Genomic DNA, 9,148 nt, shown 5'->3' with positions numbered 1-9,148 from the left:
GCAGGAATGAAGACAAGGAAAGCAAAGGGTTGATAAATAATGGATTAGCATAGTACAGCTAAAGTAATACAGCTGTGTCCAATGACCTGAGCTTGCAGAAATTCAGTGAAAGCACTGGAGTAACTGCTATCAAGACCATAATTGGTCATTTCGTATTGGTCATGCTAGACTTATACTCTTCTCTTATTATAATTTGAGAGGCATCAGATGCACCTGCAAAAGCAAAGCCCTTGGTACTATTCCTGTGTGACCTCAGATAAGCCACTTCACCCCCCAACATTCTAGTCTCTCCAGCTGTAGGCAAAGATTTATAACTTTCATCAGTAATGGTCCTGAGATCTTCACTTGTCTGAAATTTATGCAAGTGCCGAGTATGGTTATTATTTTAGCTGACAAATAAAAAGACTGTCACTTGTTTTTGAATGCTTTGTGAAGCAAAAGACGCAAGGATAAAATTATGCCGATCGTCTTTTTTGTTTTGCCTGCTGATGGAATTTGATTGAACTTGTCTGAATCTCATGATAAATATGCAACATAACAAAGGATTAAATGAAAGACCATTTAATTACCTGAATCAGAGTTTGTAAAAACTATATGTGTTCATGGCAGGGGGAGAGGATTGGTGTAATTAGTATCCCTGAATTTAGAAAAATCGTGTCTGGCAGGAAAATGTGTACATGTTTGGCAAAAATTGAGTGACAGGTCAAGAACTCCTCAAGCTAAGAAGATTATATCAACAGATGCATTCCCCATCTGCTCACTGAATGCACAGAAATGGAAATCACATTTTTTTCTCTATCAACTGAAGTTTCGGTTATACCCAGAGTCCATGAATCATACCATACCAATAGCTAAGATTGAGAAATGTGAAATGAGAATAATAGAAGATGAAAGGAAGCTATTTTCTATGTGAAATGAAAGATATTGTCAAAAACACATTCTGGGCTTCATTATGAAACTCACACTCCTGTTTGCAAAAGGCACAATCCAAAGACACACTAAAAAAGCAAATCTGTGCTTGTACCAAAATGCACACATAAAAGCTGGCCATGCAAGTGTTATTGGGACCACAGGTCACCAACATCACAGATGGATTCTTTAAACCATATAATAACACAGTGTTTTGAAAATCTCCTATTTTGAAGTGGTGGGGACTTCCATGAAACACCGAAATCGTATGAAACATTCTTACCTGCTAGATGCATAGTGATACTTACTTCTGTGTCTTGCAGTGCTATTTAGGGGAGATTGAAGAAAGTTATTCAAGTTCAAATGAAAATAACAAACTCATAGTAAGAAATTAGCCATGAAATTTAACATTTATTAAATTACTCATCTATCAACAAACATTTATAGATGGCAGGATGTGTGTAAGGCCTTGACCTACTATAAAAATGATAAAGACCACAGTACCCACACCCACCCCTGCCCCACATTGGTCCTTACTCAATTCTTACCAACACCAAGCTGCACATCATTGTATTTTGACTCACTCATCCTTTATAGAAAATTCTTAATCCATCTGACTGCAATTTCTCAAACCTTAGACTTAAGGATACAGGATACAGGATCTTCATCAAAATTTTTCAAAAGCTCTGGTTATTGCTGTTACTGTTTGCTACTGGGAAGATCCACACAAGGCAATGCTAAAACGTGGAGACTCTGTTTCTTCCAATATTAATTATGTAAAAGTGTTAACAGGAATAGTTTGCCTCTCCATGCTGAGGCTGGAGAGATGTTACAGAGATAACTGGCTTTTATTTTCTTTGGGCTCAGTGTTTCCTGGGTTAGTATTCCCTACCACAAAGTGTCAACTAAGCTTAATGCCTGTGTTGCATTATCAAATCCAGACACCTGAAATTCTGACATAATACCAGTCCTGTGGGGAATAAACTTTAACATCCATCATATTATTTAATCGTCACAACAAAGCCCTTGTTGAAATATGACTCAGGAGGATGAGAAGTATTGTCACATGAATGAAACAAATTAAACGTGAAAGGAGAAGCCCAGGTACTCTGGAAATGTAGGCGACAGTGATTTATTTCTGCACCAAACAGAAGTTCAGGGGAAACCTGGATATGGCAGAAATAGAAAAATTGTGGCACATTGTGATTCCCTTCTTAGCGGTATGGTAAGATCAGTGGGTGGATTATCATGGACAGTTGACAAGTCAGTTGTCACACACTTGTTTCTATTCATGATGGGAGATGCTGCTCAAAAGAGTGAACACACTGCCTGGAAACCTTCTAAACAGCTAATGACTTGTCGGTTAAATGCATGGTGTTGGGAGAACAGAGAAGGGAATAGTCTTTAGATGCTCCAAAGTTTTGGCTAGAACACTGAATTACTTGGATACACAGATGGTGTTTTCATCACTTCTTCCTCCTAACAGTTGGGACTTTGGAAGGGCTAGAGAAATCTTGGATGTGAACAATTGCCTACACAGATGGTAATGGTGAACTGGTTTGGCTAACAGTTTTAAATTCCAGACCGATGGATTCCTATCTACTGAAGAATGAGAAGGGAGAGGGGAAAAAAAGGGTAAAGAAAGTGTAACTTAATACACAAGTAAAAGAATAATGTGTACTAAGTTATGCTTTCTTTATCTACTATATTTGGAAGTAGAAATAATCAGAAGGCCACATCTAAAATAGCCATGAAGGGACTTCCCTGGTCGCTCAGTGGTTAAGAATCTGCCTGCCAACGCAGAGGGATACGAGTTTGAGCCCTGGTCTGGGAAGACTCCACACGCCGCGGAGCAACTAAGCTTGTGCGCCACATCTACTGAGCCTGCGCTCTAGAGCGTGTGTACCACAACTACTGAAGCAGGTGTGCCTAGAGCCTGAGCTCTACAACAACAAGAGAAGCCACCACAATGAGAAGCCTGTGCACCGCAACTAAGAGTAGCCCCTGCTCGCCTCAACTAGAGAAAGCCCACGCACAGCAACGAAGTCCCAATGCAGCCAAAAATTAATTAATTAAAATAAACAAATAAAATAGCCAAGAGGGTGGCAACTAGGGATGCAAAAAGCTTTGCCAAATTTCAGCTGATAAAACAACTCTGACTAACTTAATTGAATTTGTCACTTGGCACTCACCATGTACTCATGAGATATGGGAGTCAGTAAACAGGGGAAATTTCCCCAGGGAATCAAAACTACCCACGGAAATCAAGTTTATGCTGGGACAAGTTACAGAGCAGCAAGATAAATAGCAGAAGTCTAGGCCAAAAGAGACCTATATCGGGCTTCCCTGGTGGCGCAGTGGTTGAGAGTCCGCCTGCCAATGCAGGGGACACGGGTTCGTGCCCTGGTCCGGGAAGATCCCACATGCCGTGGAGCGGCTGGGCCCGTGAGCCATGGCCGCTGAGCCTGCGCGTCCAGAGCCTGTGCTCCGCAACGGGAGAGGCCACAACAGTGAGAGGCCCGCATACCGCTAAAAAAAAAAAAAAGAGAGAGAGACCTATATCTACAATTATGAAGGAAACACATTAAAATAAAAGGGATTCTTAGTGGTGGAAATGCCACCTGCTCTTTAAAACTGGGAAACACCCAAGGATTTGATTCAGGAAATTTATATGCAAAACTTTAACAGTCATAATACCTACTTTTAACATATTCACTTGGGGTGAAGAGCACGAGTTACAGATTTCCCAACATAATTTTGTAGTAGGAATCTTTCCCCCATGATGTTTATGGTAAAATCATGAGATAACATAAAATAAAAATTGAAAGCAATATGAATACCAAGCCCTTCAAAATGGCAGGAATTGCATTCTTTTATGCATTCAAGATTTACTGAGTGCATGGTGTGTTCTAGGCATTGCCCAGAGTCCAGGAGACACTGAAGTAAGTAATAACTTCTACCCTAATGGAACTCAGAGCCTGGTTGGGACAGACAGTCCTATCGATGCTCAAACTGCTCTTTGAGTATCAATGAGCTGTCAGGAAAAAGCTCTTCAGAGGAAATGAGGGATTAGATGTTTGAAGGGAGAGAAACTTACCAGGCAGAAAGGGGCCAAGGAGAAGAGACCCCAGTCAGAGGTCAAGCCTTCACAAGGGCAGTGTGATGTGACCCCCACTGTATTCAGACTGATGGTATGCAAGGGGGAAAGTGCAGGAAACGGACCATTAAAAAACCAAGTGGGAGTGCTATATTCACGATAGCCAAGACATGGAAGCAACCCAAACATCCATCGACAGATGAATGGTTAAAGAAGTTGTGGTACATATATACAATGGAATACTACTCAGCCATAAAAAGAATGAAATAATGCCATATGCACCAACATGGATGGACCTAGAGATTATTATACTGAGTGAAGTCAGACAGAGAAAGATGCTATCACTTGAATGCTATCACTTAAATGCCGAATCTAAAAAAATGATACAAATGAACTTATTTACAAAACAGAAATAGACCCACAGACATAGAAAACAAACTTATCATTACCAGGGGGAAAGGGATGGGAGGGACACATTAGGAGTTTGGTATTAACATATATACACTACTATAAAACAGGTAACCAACAAGGGCCTACTGTAGAGCACAGGGAGCTCTACTCAATGTTTTGTAATCACCTATAAGGGAAAAGAATCTGAAATATATATATATAGATAGATAGATAGATAGATAGATAGATAGATGTATAATTGAATCACTTTTGTACACCTGAAACTAACGTGACATTGCAAATCATACTTCAATTTAAAAAATTAAATTAATAATTAAAAAAAAAAAACCAAGTGGGACTTGTGAAGGGCTTCGTAATACCTGCTCTGTTTTCTAATATGAGTGACAGAAGACATTTAAAAAGTGTAAACAGTTGTTGAAGTAAATGGGAAAACTTTGGTTCATTGGATCCAAATGATTTTTTGTTTTTATTGACCAATCTCTGCAGCATTCTGGGTTTATGTTGTATTTTGAAGACATCTCTTTAAGTGGACAGACAGTGCCTTGTTCATAAGGTAGTTCCAACAACCTTTTTTTAGCAAATGCCCATCTTCTTAACTGTGCTGTGAAAAAGCGTTGAATCCCACCCCCCTTAGAAAGTAGAGACTTTGCTTTCTCTGCTTTCTACATTTGATTAAGAATAAAGCCTTTCATGTTTTAGAATGAATTTGTCAGCAAGATGAGCATAAAGCAGTAAACAAAAGTGCTGTCAAACTTTACTCTGTGGCAGTATGTTGTCACCTTCAGTGACACGAGTCTCTACCCTCAGGAGATGCCATCTCTCCTGTGGCAGCTGGCTTTGCCCTTACAAAGGGAGAGATCCCTTACCTAATAAGGATGAATTCCCTATGCAGCTTTAATAAGGGGCAGGGGTGTGTCCCCAGTGCCACAGTGACAGAAATCGTCCCTGATGTAAATTGAACTTTACCCTCTAGAGCTAAAGAAAGCTCTGTTTCCTTGGGTTCTTTACTCCGCTTAGTTCAAGCTAATATAATAATTTTTTTTCTGAAAATGTTAATGCTGTTTACATTCCTGGAGCTAGTCAAGACTCTGGAGTCCATTCAAAGTTCATGTCCTCAAAGTTATGGTAAATTCTCAGAAAAAGTTCAGTGCCAAGAACGTGGCCTTGGAAAGGTAGTTCAACCATAGAAAAATATCTGTTTCTTTTGAAAGCTAGAAAAAAATAGTTCATCAGCAATATGTCTTTTAACATATTTCCCACTTCCAGATTTTCCCTTATTACAAACCCTTTTCTTTTAAAAAGCATATGTTGCCTTTTATTTATTTATTTATGGCTGCGTTGGGTCTTTGTTGCTGTGCACAGGTTTTCTCTAGTTGCGGCGAGCAGGGGCTACTCTTCATTGCAGATTTCTCATTGCGGTGGCTTCTCTTGTTGTGGAGCACGGGCTGTAGGCGTGCAGGCTCAGAAGTTGTGGCTCGTGGGCTCTAGAGTGCAAGCTCAGTAGTTGTGGTGCACAGGCTTAGTTGCTCCGTGGCATGTGGGATCTTCCCAGACCAGGGCTCGAACCCGTGTCCCCGGCATTGGCAGGCAGATTCTTAACCACCGGCCTGCCAGGGACTTCCCTGTACAAACTTCTGTGGTCTTGTTCCATTCATATAATTTGCTGTGAAGAAATTTTACTGTCTCCTATTTTTTTAGAGATACTATTTACTTATTTGATGTTGAATTACCATTTCAGACAACTTTTTTTTAAATTTTATTTTTAATAACAATGTATTAGTTTCAGGTGTACAGCAAAGTGATTATATATATATATATATATATATATATAGAGAGAGAGAGAGAGAGAGAGTCTTTTTCAGATTCTTTTCCTTTATAGGTTATTATAAGATATTGAGTATAGTTCCCTGTGCTATACAGTAGGCCCTTGTTGTTGATTTTATATACAGTAGTGTGTATACATTAATCCCAAGCTCCTAATTTATCCCTCCCCCCCCAACCTTCCCCTTTGGTAACCATAAGTTTGTTTTCTACGTCTGTGAGTCTCTTTCTGTTTTGTGTATAAGTTGGAGCTAGAGACTCTCATACTAAGTGAAGTAAGTCAGACAAAGTCAAATATCATATGACATTGCTTATATGTGAAATCAAAAAAAAAAATGAACCCATTTCAGACAACTTTTAGACAAGGCTCCTTTTTGTATCATCCGTTCTCTTCACAAATTCTGACCACATTGGCAAAAATCTCTCAACTCTTAGGCAACGTCTTCTCTAATATACTGTAATAGAGCATCAAAACTAGAAGGCTCGAATTCCAGATCAACAACTGTCATTCATGAAATAAGAGACCTTAAAATGTCATTTAACCTCTGGGCCTTAGTGTCCCCACTTTACAGGTGTGTCCCGGCTGATCTTAGTGTTGGTTGTAGATCCAATAGGGAAAACGGACCTAAAAGCTTGTTGTATTACTCATTTTTTTCTCATTTATTGGATAACATAATTGTTGCCGTGTCTAAAATGCAAAGTTGCGCTTCAAAGATTATGTCTTTATTCAGCACTAAGGCCGACTGAAAGCATTCTTACTGGGAGCTGAACCCTGGTAAATTTGATACAGGCATTAACTTAGACAACCTAGAGGAAAGGGACGGTTAATATATCGTTTAAACATCTCATTTAGTATCAACTTTCTCTTCTGAAATTTTGATAGAAGGGCTAATCAACTCAAGATAGAACCCCTGTGTGCATGTCTGCTGTGCTGAGATCCAGAGATGATTTGTGTCACCCGTGTACTTTAGAATAGAGTTTTGGCAAGTTATGAAATTGACAACCTGCAGTGAAAATTTCAAAACACATGGACTCTTTCTCAGATTCACTGTTTCACTTCTTAAATGTGAGTCTCAGAGATATCTTTTTGTTGCCAAAAGTTTGAGATCTGCTGAAAAGCCTGGGCAAGTATTCGATAGGGTCCCTCGAGTTCCATGCTAGCAAGGCAGAAATAATTTTGGCCTGGCAATTTCAAGGCAGGTGTTACCAGTTGGTTGCCTGAACCATGGAAAAACCTCCTTCTGGTCTTTTAAAAATGCCTGATTTGAATGGCACTACCTCCTGATGGGCCTGCCATGGAGAATTAGTTTCAGAATGCACTTACAGGAAGTGGACTGAATGAAGTTACTGGATGAATTAGGAATGTATACTTAAATATTGAAAAAAGTCTGCCCAAAACAGCAATCTTGGTTTTGGCTTCATTGAAACTGAACTGCCCTTTTGTCTTGTTCTGTTTTGTTTCTGATGGTATTTAGCCAGTGGGTTCAGCTGCTTATATTGGAGTTTGTGGTTCATGATAGTAAAATCAGGGCATGGGAAGTCCTTTATAAAATGCAGTCTTATAGCAATGAAGGCAAAATATTACACTATGTGTTCGTGTTATGAATCTAACCAAAGACTAGAAAATATATGTGTGGCCTGCTTTCTGAAATATAGGTTTTCCTCACTTTGAAGAATAGAAACCATCCAAAAAAGCTGGATATAAGTCAAGTTCAATTTTCTGGTGGTCTTCCATGGTGAAAAAAGTGATGTGGTTGTTAGGAAAATGAATCCTCCGGTGAATTATAGTATTGGTTTAAGTGTAAAGCAGATAATGAAGACTCTTCAGAGGTTCTTGCGAGTTTGAGGGTCATGTCTCCCTTGAAAGTCTTTTACAAACTAAATGTCTCACCTAGAAAAGTGAATAAAGAACACATTGCACAGGGCTTCCCTGGTGGTGCAGTGGTTGAGAGACCGCCTGCTGATGCAGGGGACACGGGTTCATGCCCCGGTCCAGGAAGATCCCACATGCCGCGGAGCGGCTGGGCCCGTGAGCCATGGCCAATGAGCCTGCGCATTCGGAGCCTGTGCTTCGCAACGGGAGAGGCCACAGAAGTGAGGGGCCCGCGTACCACAAAAAAAAAAAAAAAAAGAACACACTGCACAGTTGGGGTTGTAATTCTGTGGGGTTCCAGTTCACTGATGGACCCCAGCCCTCCAGGGTTCCCCACAGTGCTTATGTGGACTGACCCACCTTGAAGATCTTTTCGTTTCTAGCTCTCATTTTGCAGCTTTCCCTTTTCTATAGACAAATCCTAGCAAATCTGTTGTGAGTTCTTTCTTACCACCCTCTCTACCCCTGAAGGCCAGTATATCTCTGAATAAGTGTTGATCTTGACCAGAAATGGCAGGAGTGAGAGCCGTCATTTACTGGGTGTCTACCCTGGGCAGGCAGCGTGCTGAGTGCGTTATATGCAACAATACTCACGTCTCCACATTGTTTTGAGGTGTCTTGGATGGTGGGTGAGCACCATGGAGCATCCCGCTAACTCAGAGGAAGGGAAGCAAAAGACACTGTCTGTATTTCAGAGATACAAGATATGATGGACCCACACTTCTAATTTTGTCCAGGAACCCGCAAATCACTGATTAAGAATGTCAGACTGAGACAAATAGCATATGATATCACTTATATGTGAAATCTAAAAAAATGATACAAATGAACCTATTTACAAAACAGAAATAGACTCACAGTCATAGGAAACAAATTTGTGGTTACCAAAGGGGAAACAGGGGAGATAAATAAGGAGTTTGGGACTGACATATACACACTACTGTATATAAAATAGGTAATCAACAAGGACCTACTGTATAGCACAGGGAACTCTATTCAATATTTTGTAATAACCTATAAGGGAAAAGAATCTGAAA

At 40.1% G+C, this 9,148-nt stretch overlaps 1 protein-coding gene across 1 annotated transcript in view; it reads left to right on the top strand.

The window, feature by feature from the left end:
• Positions 1-9,148, top strand: part of KCNH8 (potassium voltage-gated channel subfamily H member 8) — a 397,642-nt gene that overhangs the window by 387,277 nt on the left and 1,217 nt on the right. The gene's annotated exons all lie outside the window — the stretch shown is intronic.

This window comes from Lipotes vexillifer, unplaced genomic scaffold (assembly GCF_000442215.2).
Source record: "Lipotes vexillifer unplaced genomic scaffold, Lipotes_vexillifer_v1.1 scaffold418, whole genome shotgun sequence".
NCBI classification, from domain to species: Eukaryota; Metazoa; Chordata; class Mammalia; order Artiodactyla; family Lipotidae; genus Lipotes; species Lipotes vexillifer.
The sequence above is the reverse complement of the archived record's forward strand: the minus strand, read 5'-3'. Positions and strand labels throughout refer to the sequence as shown.